The 9,025-nt window shown below is 46.9% G+C and overlaps 1 long non-coding RNA gene across 1 annotated transcript in view; it reads left to right on the top strand.

Annotated features, from left to right (window-relative positions):
• The window catches only part of LOC108283128, a 16,613-nt gene extending 9,798 nt beyond the window's left edge, over positions 1 to 6,815 (top strand). Inside the window, exon 3 of the long non-coding RNA XR_001816692.2 lies at positions 6,732 to 6,815. This is a non-coding gene — a long non-coding RNA (uncharacterized LOC108283128). The remainder of the gene's footprint in view (positions 1 to 6,731) is intronic.
• The last annotated feature ends 2,210 nt before the right edge of the window (positions 6,816 to 9,025 follow it).

Here is a 9,025-nt window from a genome sequence, read left to right as displayed (position 1 = left end):
TTCCCTCTTTGTTCTGACCAAGAGACAGAACACAGAAAAACAGAATGTCCTGTTCTTTCTTTTTTTTTTTTTTGAAACAAAGGTCTTACTCTGCCACCAGGCTGGTGTGCAGTGATGTTATCTCAGCTCACTGCAACCTCTGCCAAATGGGTTCAAGTGATTCTTCTGCCTCAGCCTCTCGAGTAGCTGGGACTACAGCCTTGTGCCACCATGCCCAGCCAATTTTTGTATTTTTAGTAGAGACAGGGTTTCATCATGTTGGCCAGGATGGTCTTAATCTCTTGACCTCATGATCCACCCGCCTCAGCCTCCCTCAGTGCCAGGATTGCAGGTGTGAGCCACCGCACCTGACCTCCTGTTCCTAAAACAGAGACAGTTCATGTAGAAGTGCTTGGAGTCAGAACTGAAGATCATGTTCAGGGAGGTCTCAGAGGATCAGCAAGGCACTGAGGCTGGAGAGTATATGAGTTTGTGAAAGGAAAATATCTTGGGCCCCCAAATTCAGTAAGCTAAAAAGAAAATTCAAGCTGGAAACTGCTCAGAGTAAACATTCCTCCCATTCTATTCAAAGTCATCCCTCTGCTCATTGAAATAGATGCATATTCTGATTACCTCCTTTGGAAAGTCTTATCAGAAACTCAAAAGAATGCAATGATTTGTCTCTCACTTACCTGTGTCCTGGAGGCCCAACCCCCCTCCTCCTTGCATTATCCCTGTCTTTCTGGACAAAACCAATGTACAATTTATATATATGGATTAATGTCTCCTGTCTCCCTAAAATGTATAAAGCCCAGCTGTTTTCCGACCACCTTGGGCATATGTCGTCAGGACTTCCTGAGGCTGTGTCACGGGAGCATGTCCTCAACCTTGGCAAAATAGACTTTCTAAATTAACTGAGACCTGTCTCAGATTTTCTGGGTTTACATTTTGGTAACCACAAAGGGATTCTGGGTGGAGGTGCCCCTGACCTTTGCTAATCTCCTATTGGTGCTTGGTACTGTTGCAGGGGCGGCCGCGGGAAACAGATCTCTCGGACACCGAATACTGGAGGAAGGAGTTTATTCGGCCGGGAGCCAGGTGGCATATTTGCCTAATATCCAAGCTCGCCTAACAAAGGAAGGTTCCTTCTTTATATATGCTTATACTTTAGATGTTATGAGTGAAAGAATCTTAGATTTATAGCTTAACACATGAAAAGAGTTTCAGTTTACAGTCTTAGGAATTGCATATGAAAAGAGTTTCAGTTTACAGTCTTAGGAATTGCATATGAAAAGGGTTTCAGTTTACAGTATTAGGAATTACATATGAAAAGGGTTTCAGTTTACAGTCTTAGGAATGAAAAGGGGAAGTTTAGAGTCTTAGGAATGAAAAAAAGGGAGTTGATCTGAGATGCCCAGGTCTCCCTCTTCATCCCCCACTTTGAGACCCTAACCACTCTATAATGTTAGTGAGGGCTCGCTTTCATTCTCTCTTTCCAGATTTTCTGAAGAAACAGACTGATAATGTTTCCTATAATACACTTGTGATGTCACTTTTTGGCTAACTACAGTAGTGATGAATCCCTTAATCATCTGAAGGAACAGGGGCAGTAGACAAGGGAGCAGTAAACAAACACCTATTATTATTAGAACACTTATGATGAGGGTTTTGAATCCTCCCAAGGATGAGAACCAACCTCGAAATAAGGACTCAGGGTTAAATCTGTGCCACACCTGTACAGGCACGTGTGCCAGTTTGGTCATGTCTTGCACAATATCCTCCACTGCTTGCCCCTGGTCATCTATGTGCAGACAGCAGTTGGTTAGACTGAATTTTCCACAGACTCCTCCTTCGGCTGCTAGCAAACAATCTAGGGCCAGTCGGTTCTGAGTTTCTTGTCAGTCCAAGAGGGACAGAGCTTTGCCCATTTCATTAGTATTTCCAAAACAGCCTGCAACAGGATGATCCAGTTAAGCATGTAAATAGGAGTCCGGTATCCCCATGAGCCATCCTTGGACCATGTGGCCAGCCCATAGTACTCAATAATTCTCTCCGGTGGCCACTCATCATCTGTCCAATTCCCTAGTTTTACGTGTATCTTCTCCCTAGCAGAGTAAACTGAATGCCCTAACAGCTCACCTATCTTAACAGATAATAGGAAGAAAGAGGGTTTAATGATGCCTATGACACAGCTACCTGTCCATCTCATGGATTACACACCTTATATTGAGTTCCATTATATAAACAGGTTCCCTTCTGTGTCCCCGTACATTTATAAGAACTGCAGGACAAAAGAATGGCAGTAACTTTTAGGTCCTACCTGGTGTACATACTGAGGGCATTCTTCAAAATTAGTTAATGTTCCTACTGTGCAAGTCCAAATATTAAGAAGAACAAGTCCCACGATGAATCTCCTCATGCTTCGGCTGTGCGTGGACCAGCCAGCTTCCGGGATGTGGCTGGAGCAAGGCTTGTTGTCCTTCTTAAGGTGATTCTGCAGTTCTTGCCTTGGTCTAAGTCTCAGCTGTTGCTGGTTTTGACACGGCTGTGGTGGTTCAGGCTGGGATTCCCTCTACCTTCACAGCTGTGGGAGTGGTCAGGATCAGGTCTGAGGTCCTTTCCATTGTGGCTTTAGAGGGGCTGTACTCCCGTCCTTTATCCACACGTGATTACCTAGTGAGAAAGGGTGAGCTGGGGAGAAAAAGGCTTACAGGACATTTGTTATTTACTTAGGTTGAAGTATCCTAAGCGATTCTCCTTAGAGCTGGTAACTAGCATCCTAACTCAATCTCTCCCCACTCCTGAGGAGTTCCTGGGAGTGCCCGAAGTAGGGGAGGGGGCCTATGGTATAAGACTTCATAGGGGAATATCCTGTTTTTCCTAAAGGAGGTGCCTCTAATGTTGAATAACCTCAAGGGAAGTGCCTGCACCCACTCTAATCATGTTTCCCTAAGCTGATTTTGATGGTCCGGTTCATTTTTCCCACTTTTCCAGAACTCTGAGGTCGGTAGGCAGTGTGCCAGGTGATACCCAAGGCCATTGCTATTTTCCGGACTAAATCTGCCACGAATGCTGGTCCACTGTCTGCTCCGATGTGTGGTGGCAGTCCAAACCTAGGAATAAGATCTCGAAGCAGCACACAGGTTACTTCATGGGCCCTTTCAGTCCCATCCAGAGTATGTGCACACCAGGACCAACAAATTCTTATGTCCTCCACCCTTGGACATTTCAATAAAGTCTACCTGGAGATCTTCAAACGGAGCTGCTCCATAAGCTTGAATTCCAGGGGGATTAGTTGGACCCTGCCTCACGTTGCGTTGCCGACATGTAATGAATGCATCGCTGTGCCACAGTTTTGGTCAAGGCTGCTAAGTGTGAGATGTAAAAGTACTGGCCCAACATCTTTTCAAGCGACTCTTGACCTAAATGAGTGGTCTCATGTACGGCTTGTACAACTGCTGCCCCCTGCAGCTGTGGTGCTGCTATTCTTCCATCTGGCCATTGGATCCATCCTTCTTTAATCAGCTGCCCCCTTCTGTCTGGAGAAAGTCTCTTTCCTCCTTAGAGTAAGTGGGTATTAGATCAGGGATCTGGGGAATCAGCGGGGCTGTGACTGCTATTTGGTAGGGAGCAGATGCTGCCTTAGGAGCTGCTAAATCTGCTCGGGAATTTCCCAGGGCCACGGAGGTGTGGGCCCACTGATGTCCTCGGCAATGCACGACCGCCACTCTCTGGGGCTTCCAGACTGCTTCTAGCAGCTGCAAAATTTCATGCTGAAAGTTTCTTTTCCCCCTGAAGTTAACAGGCCTCTCTCTTTGTACGGTGCTCCATGTACTTGGAGAGTCAGGAAGGCATATCGAGAGTCAGTGTAAATGTTTACAACCTTATCTTAGCTCTAGGGCTTGAGTTAAAGCAATAAGTTCAGCCTTCTGAGCTGAGGTGCCCTGAGGCAGGGATTTGGCCTCGATCACAGTGTCCAGAGTTACCACGACATAGCCTGCACATCTTTCCCTTCGTGGATTGACAAAGCTGCTCCCATCCACATACAACTCCCAGTCTGCTACTGTCCATGGCTGATCACGAAGATCAGGCCTGCTGGAATAGACTGTGTCCAGGACCTCAACACAGTTGTGTTCAACGGGACCCTCTGACATTGGGAGCAAAGTGGCGGGGTTTAAGGTGTTGCAGACTTCAGTGGTGATGTGGGGATTTTCACATAGCAGGCCCTGGTATTTGGTCAGCCTAACATCTGATAACCAGTGGTGCCCTCTGGTATTCATTAGGGTCACTACTGCGTGAGGCGCCTTGATATTTAGGTTCTGTCCCAGAGTTGGCTTATCTGCTTCTTGTGCAAGCAGAGCAGTTGCTGCCAGGGCCCTTAAGCATGGGGGCCATCCTTTGGAAAGCCCATCCAGCTGCTTGGAGAGGTAAGCTACAGGCCTGGGCCAAGGTCCTACTGTTTGGACTAGGACCCCAACTGCCACTTTTCTCTTTCTGCCACATATAATGTGAAGGGCTTTGTTAAATCAGGCAGCCCCAAAGCTGGAGCTGACAGTTTTGTTTCCAGTTCCTGGTAGGCCTGATGCTGCTGGGATCCCCATTCAAAGGACTCCTTGTCTCCCCGCTTTGTCACATCATAGAGGGGTTTGGCTAGTACTGCGAAGTTTGGAAATCCACAATTTACAAAACCCACCGCTCCCAGGAGCTCTCTTGCCTGCCTTTTAGTCTCTGGTTCAGTCACTCTGCAAGGGGCTTGCTTCCTCTCTGCTTCTAGGCTGCGTTCCCCTTCCAGATGGTGAGCCTCAGATACTGCATTTGCTTTTTGGCAAATCAGGGCTTTCCTTTTAGACACCTTATACCCACAGTCCTCCAGGTGCCGAAGTAAGGCATTTGTTTGCGCACCCAACTGCCGTGGGGTGTCCCAATATAAGGTTATCAGCATACAGGGACAGCATGCAATCAAGAAGCTTCTGGGGGGCAGTCACGGGCTGATACCTCCCCAAGAATGATGAGAGAGTTTTTGAGCCCCTGGGAAGCTGGGTCCAGGTGTATTGAGTGGTTACACCTGCTTCTGGGTTTCTGCCATTGAAATGCAAATAGTTTTTGACCCTCTGAGGCCAGTCCAATGCCAAGGAGGTATTCTTTAAGTCCAATTAAGTGAACCAACTATCCTCTTCTGGCAATAATCCCAACTGCGTGTATGAGTTGGGCGCAATGCTGCGCAAGCCCTGCATGGGCCTGGGTGATAATATCAGTCTTCTGCTTCTGGCTAGGAAGGCTCCACCCTCCTTCCCAAGGGACAATGAGAACCTGGATGACCCCTGCCTAAGGCATTTTTAGCTGCAGGGAGTCTCCTTTTTGAATGGGATAGTTGCCCTTGATTTACACAACAGGTTTTACCGGAGAAGGGGGCAGGGACAGTCCATTAAGTACAAGAAAGTCTGTTCTTTTAACACCTTAATAGCTCTAACAATATTGGTTCTGTTTTTTCCCATGGGGGGTTACAGGACTGTCATCCGGACTGTGGGCTCTTCGGGCATTAGTCCGGCCCCCTTCTCTTTTAGTCCAGTGGCCCTTCCATCAGACTGAACAGAGCCCCTTCACTTTTATCTGGATCCTCGTGCTTAGGATCGCCCTGTTCTCCCATTAACTGTGGACATTTTTTCCAATGTCCTATTTCTCAACAAAATGCACACTGATTGCATTGCAGGTGCAGGCGGGCAGACTGTGGGGTTTTCCAGGAACCCCCCATTTTCCACACTCTTGGGGGCATTCCTCTCACAGCAGCAATCAAGTCGGCCTTCCATTGAGCCTGACGCTCCCTTTCCCTATGATTTTTCCTCTGGCTTACTGCCTCTTGGTTTACAAACGCCTGGTTATCTACTTCCAATAACTGAAGTATTCATGCATGTAAATCCTGCCTATTTCTGCCACTGAATTTGCCTGGACTTGGGAGTCCGCATTTCTCGGTGGTGAGGGGGATGGTGGTTTCTAGCAGTCTGTCCCTCGGCTACTAAAACAGTCGCTGCCTGCTCTCTTAGCCACTTCGGAGGGTTTGACACTAACTGCAACCACGAGTCTATGTACGGAAATTGATCAAGGTGCTCTAGCTTGCCGTATATAACCTCATGCCTTACTTTGGAGACAAGGGGCCTGTCTAGGGTCCCCTCTGGGGGCCAATCTACCCTAATTGCTGGCCAATTCTCCCTACATAAAACCCTTAATTTCTCTGGTGTCATAGTTACTTTATAATTCCCACTAAATTCCTTCTTGAAATTTTTCAGCATGGTTTTTAAAGGGGTGGGCTTACTATGGGAGTGAGCCATATTAACAATTCAAAGAAACAATTTCCACAGTTAGGATAGTGTCTGTTCACTCACAGCAGCTCCTGGCTAGCAAGACCAGCACAGAGCACTCTCTGATTTACATTCATTTCAGTCCTTTTACAACAACCAGATTCTTCTTCACTCAGCCTTATGTGGCTGTCTCTAATTTTTACAAATAGCTCGACGACATGGATACACTTCCACACACACAGACACACATCCAATTGCTCTCCTTCCAATTCAAAACCATAAGCAAAAGCTTCCAAGTTTACAGACAGCTAACTTCCAACGTGCCGATCTGGCACTCGTGGGTGATCAGGCCACGCTTCCACCCAAAACGGGATGGGCTACTTTCCTGGGTATGATGACACAGACACACATCCACACACAGACACACATCCGAATGCTCTCCTTCCAATTCAACAGAGAGCTACCTTCCAACGTGCCGATCTGGCACCCGTGGGTGATCAGGCCACGCTTCCACCCAAAACGGAGTGGGCTACTTTCCCGGGTACGATCTTACCAGATTCAATTGTCCAGACTTCCCCAAACGCTCATTCCTCCTCAGTGTTCAGCCACTGGGTGGATCCGCACTGCAGCGCCTCCCTGCTCCGCTCTGCTGAGGCTTTTCCACCGGGCAAATACCTGCCCAGGAGCACTCTCAGGATGCATCACCCCAGGGAGCAGGAGTCCCCCCACAGTGATGCTTCACAGGGCAAGGCAAACCACCTAAGAGAATTTTCCCTGCCATTTGCTATCCGAGACTCGCTTCCCGGCCAACGCACCAAAATGTAGCAGGAGCAGCCATGGGAAACAGATCTCTCGGACACCGAATATTGGAGGAAGGAGTTTACTCGGCCGGGAGCCAGGTGGCATATTTTCCTAATATCCAAGCTCGCCTAACAAAGGAAGGTTCCTTCTTTATATAGGCTTATACTTTAGATGTTACACGTGGAAGAATCTTAGGTTTATATCTTAACATATGAAAAGACCCTCTGTTTACAGTCTTAGGAATTACATATGAAAAGGTTTTCAGTTTACAGTCTTAGGAATTACATATGAAAAGGGTTTCAGTTTACAGTCTTAGGAATGAAAAGGGGAAGCTGATCTGAGATGCCTAGGTCTCCCTCTTCAGTACCAGCATGAGCTAACTTTATGGCTCAAACCAACAGGACAATTTGCTGAGGTCTGAGAGCACCCCCTCCAGAGAATCCCTGATTTCCCAAAATTTGGTGGAGAACTAAAGTTTATTTTGCTGTACCTTGTATTTCTCTTATTTTGGAATTTTACTTGCTTCCAACAAGGAAGGCAAGTTTTCTTGCTTCCATGTTGATGGAAAGCAGGAAACTCCTTAATGGAGTTTGAGCTAACTTCCAACAGAGAAGATGAGTCTTTTTTCTGCTTCTGGGATTGTAGAGAGCAGTTTACAGCCTGAGACCCATCACTGGGTAAGAAACTACAGCCTGAGACCCATCATTGGGCAAGAAACTGGTTTGGGATTCTGTCTCGTGAATTATTTTTAACTGACTAAGGTTAGCATTAACAACCAGCAGATGTTAATTTCTGCTTACACTTAGAGCACTCAGAAATCATATAGTGTGTGTGATCATTGTTAGTTTTGCTTAACTATTTTGTTGTTTCTGTCTTGTTGGGTTTTTTGCCTGTGTGTTTCAGTCCTTTCCTTATCAAATGTGACCAACTCCAAACCTTCTAGCTCATGAGTGTGGAATATTCCACTCTGCAGAAAAAGAGCACCTTGCTCCCCTTAGCCTTTGGGGGCATTCTCAGGCAACTGAAAATCACATAAGGGTGTCTGGGAGGAACACTCCCTAAGACCTGCAGCGGCTTTAAATAGGTTTCCCCTCAGGAGAATATAGTTAGGGACTAATCTCGGCTAGCAGGTGCATGTAAGGAGCTGGCCCCTCCTGCATCTTGAGCCCCTGCCACACACAGGTGGACTGAACTGATTCAGGGACAACAGCCCTGAAAAGCCAGGTCTGCAAGCAGCACATGTTGGGTCCAATGCACGTCCTGACTTGGTCAAATCTGAAGGGGAACTCTAAATTACGGGGAACAAGCCTCTGAAGTGGCTAAAATACACCCCCAACACAAAAAGGTGGTATGCTAGGGGGAGAAAAACAACCAGCAAAAGAAAACAAAAAAAGAGGAAAGATTTCTTAGCCAGGTGTGGTGGCTCATGCCTGTAATCCCAGCACTTTGGGAGGCGGAGGCGGGCAGATCATGAGGTCAAGAGATCGTAGACCATCCTGGCCAACAAAGCGAAACCCTGTCTCTACTAAAATACAAAAAAATTAGCTGGGCGTGGTGGCGTCCCTGTAGTCCCAGCTACTCGGGAGGCTGAGGCAGGAGAATTACTTGAACCCAGGAGGTGGAGGTCGCAGTGAGCCGAGATAGGCCACTGCACTGCAGCCTAATGCCTGATGAAAGAGCAAGACTCTGTCTCCAAACAAACAAACAAAATAAAAAGATTTCTTATTTTGACTACTAAAGGAACTTTACATAAATCCATCTTTTTGCCAGCCAGACCAAACTGAAAGCATTGGCTGTCCCGCCACACTGCAGTTCGATAGCTAAGGGTTTTCCTTCTTTTTTTCTAGCATGACAGGCCTGGTTCCTAAATTAAGCCCTTGCTGGTTGGATATTTGTTACTTCTGAAATAGCAGCAATTTGTCCTAGCTGAAATATCGTAATGAGATTTT

This window comes from Cebus imitator, unplaced genomic scaffold (genome assembly GCF_001604975.1).
Source record: "Cebus imitator isolate Cc_AM_T3 unplaced genomic scaffold, Cebus_imitator-1.0 Scaffold256, whole genome shotgun sequence".
Taxonomy (NCBI): Eukaryota; Metazoa; Chordata; class Mammalia; order Primates; family Cebidae; genus Cebus; species Cebus imitator.
Note: the sequence above shows the minus strand (reverse complement) of the source record. Positions and strands in the feature narration are given on the sequence as shown.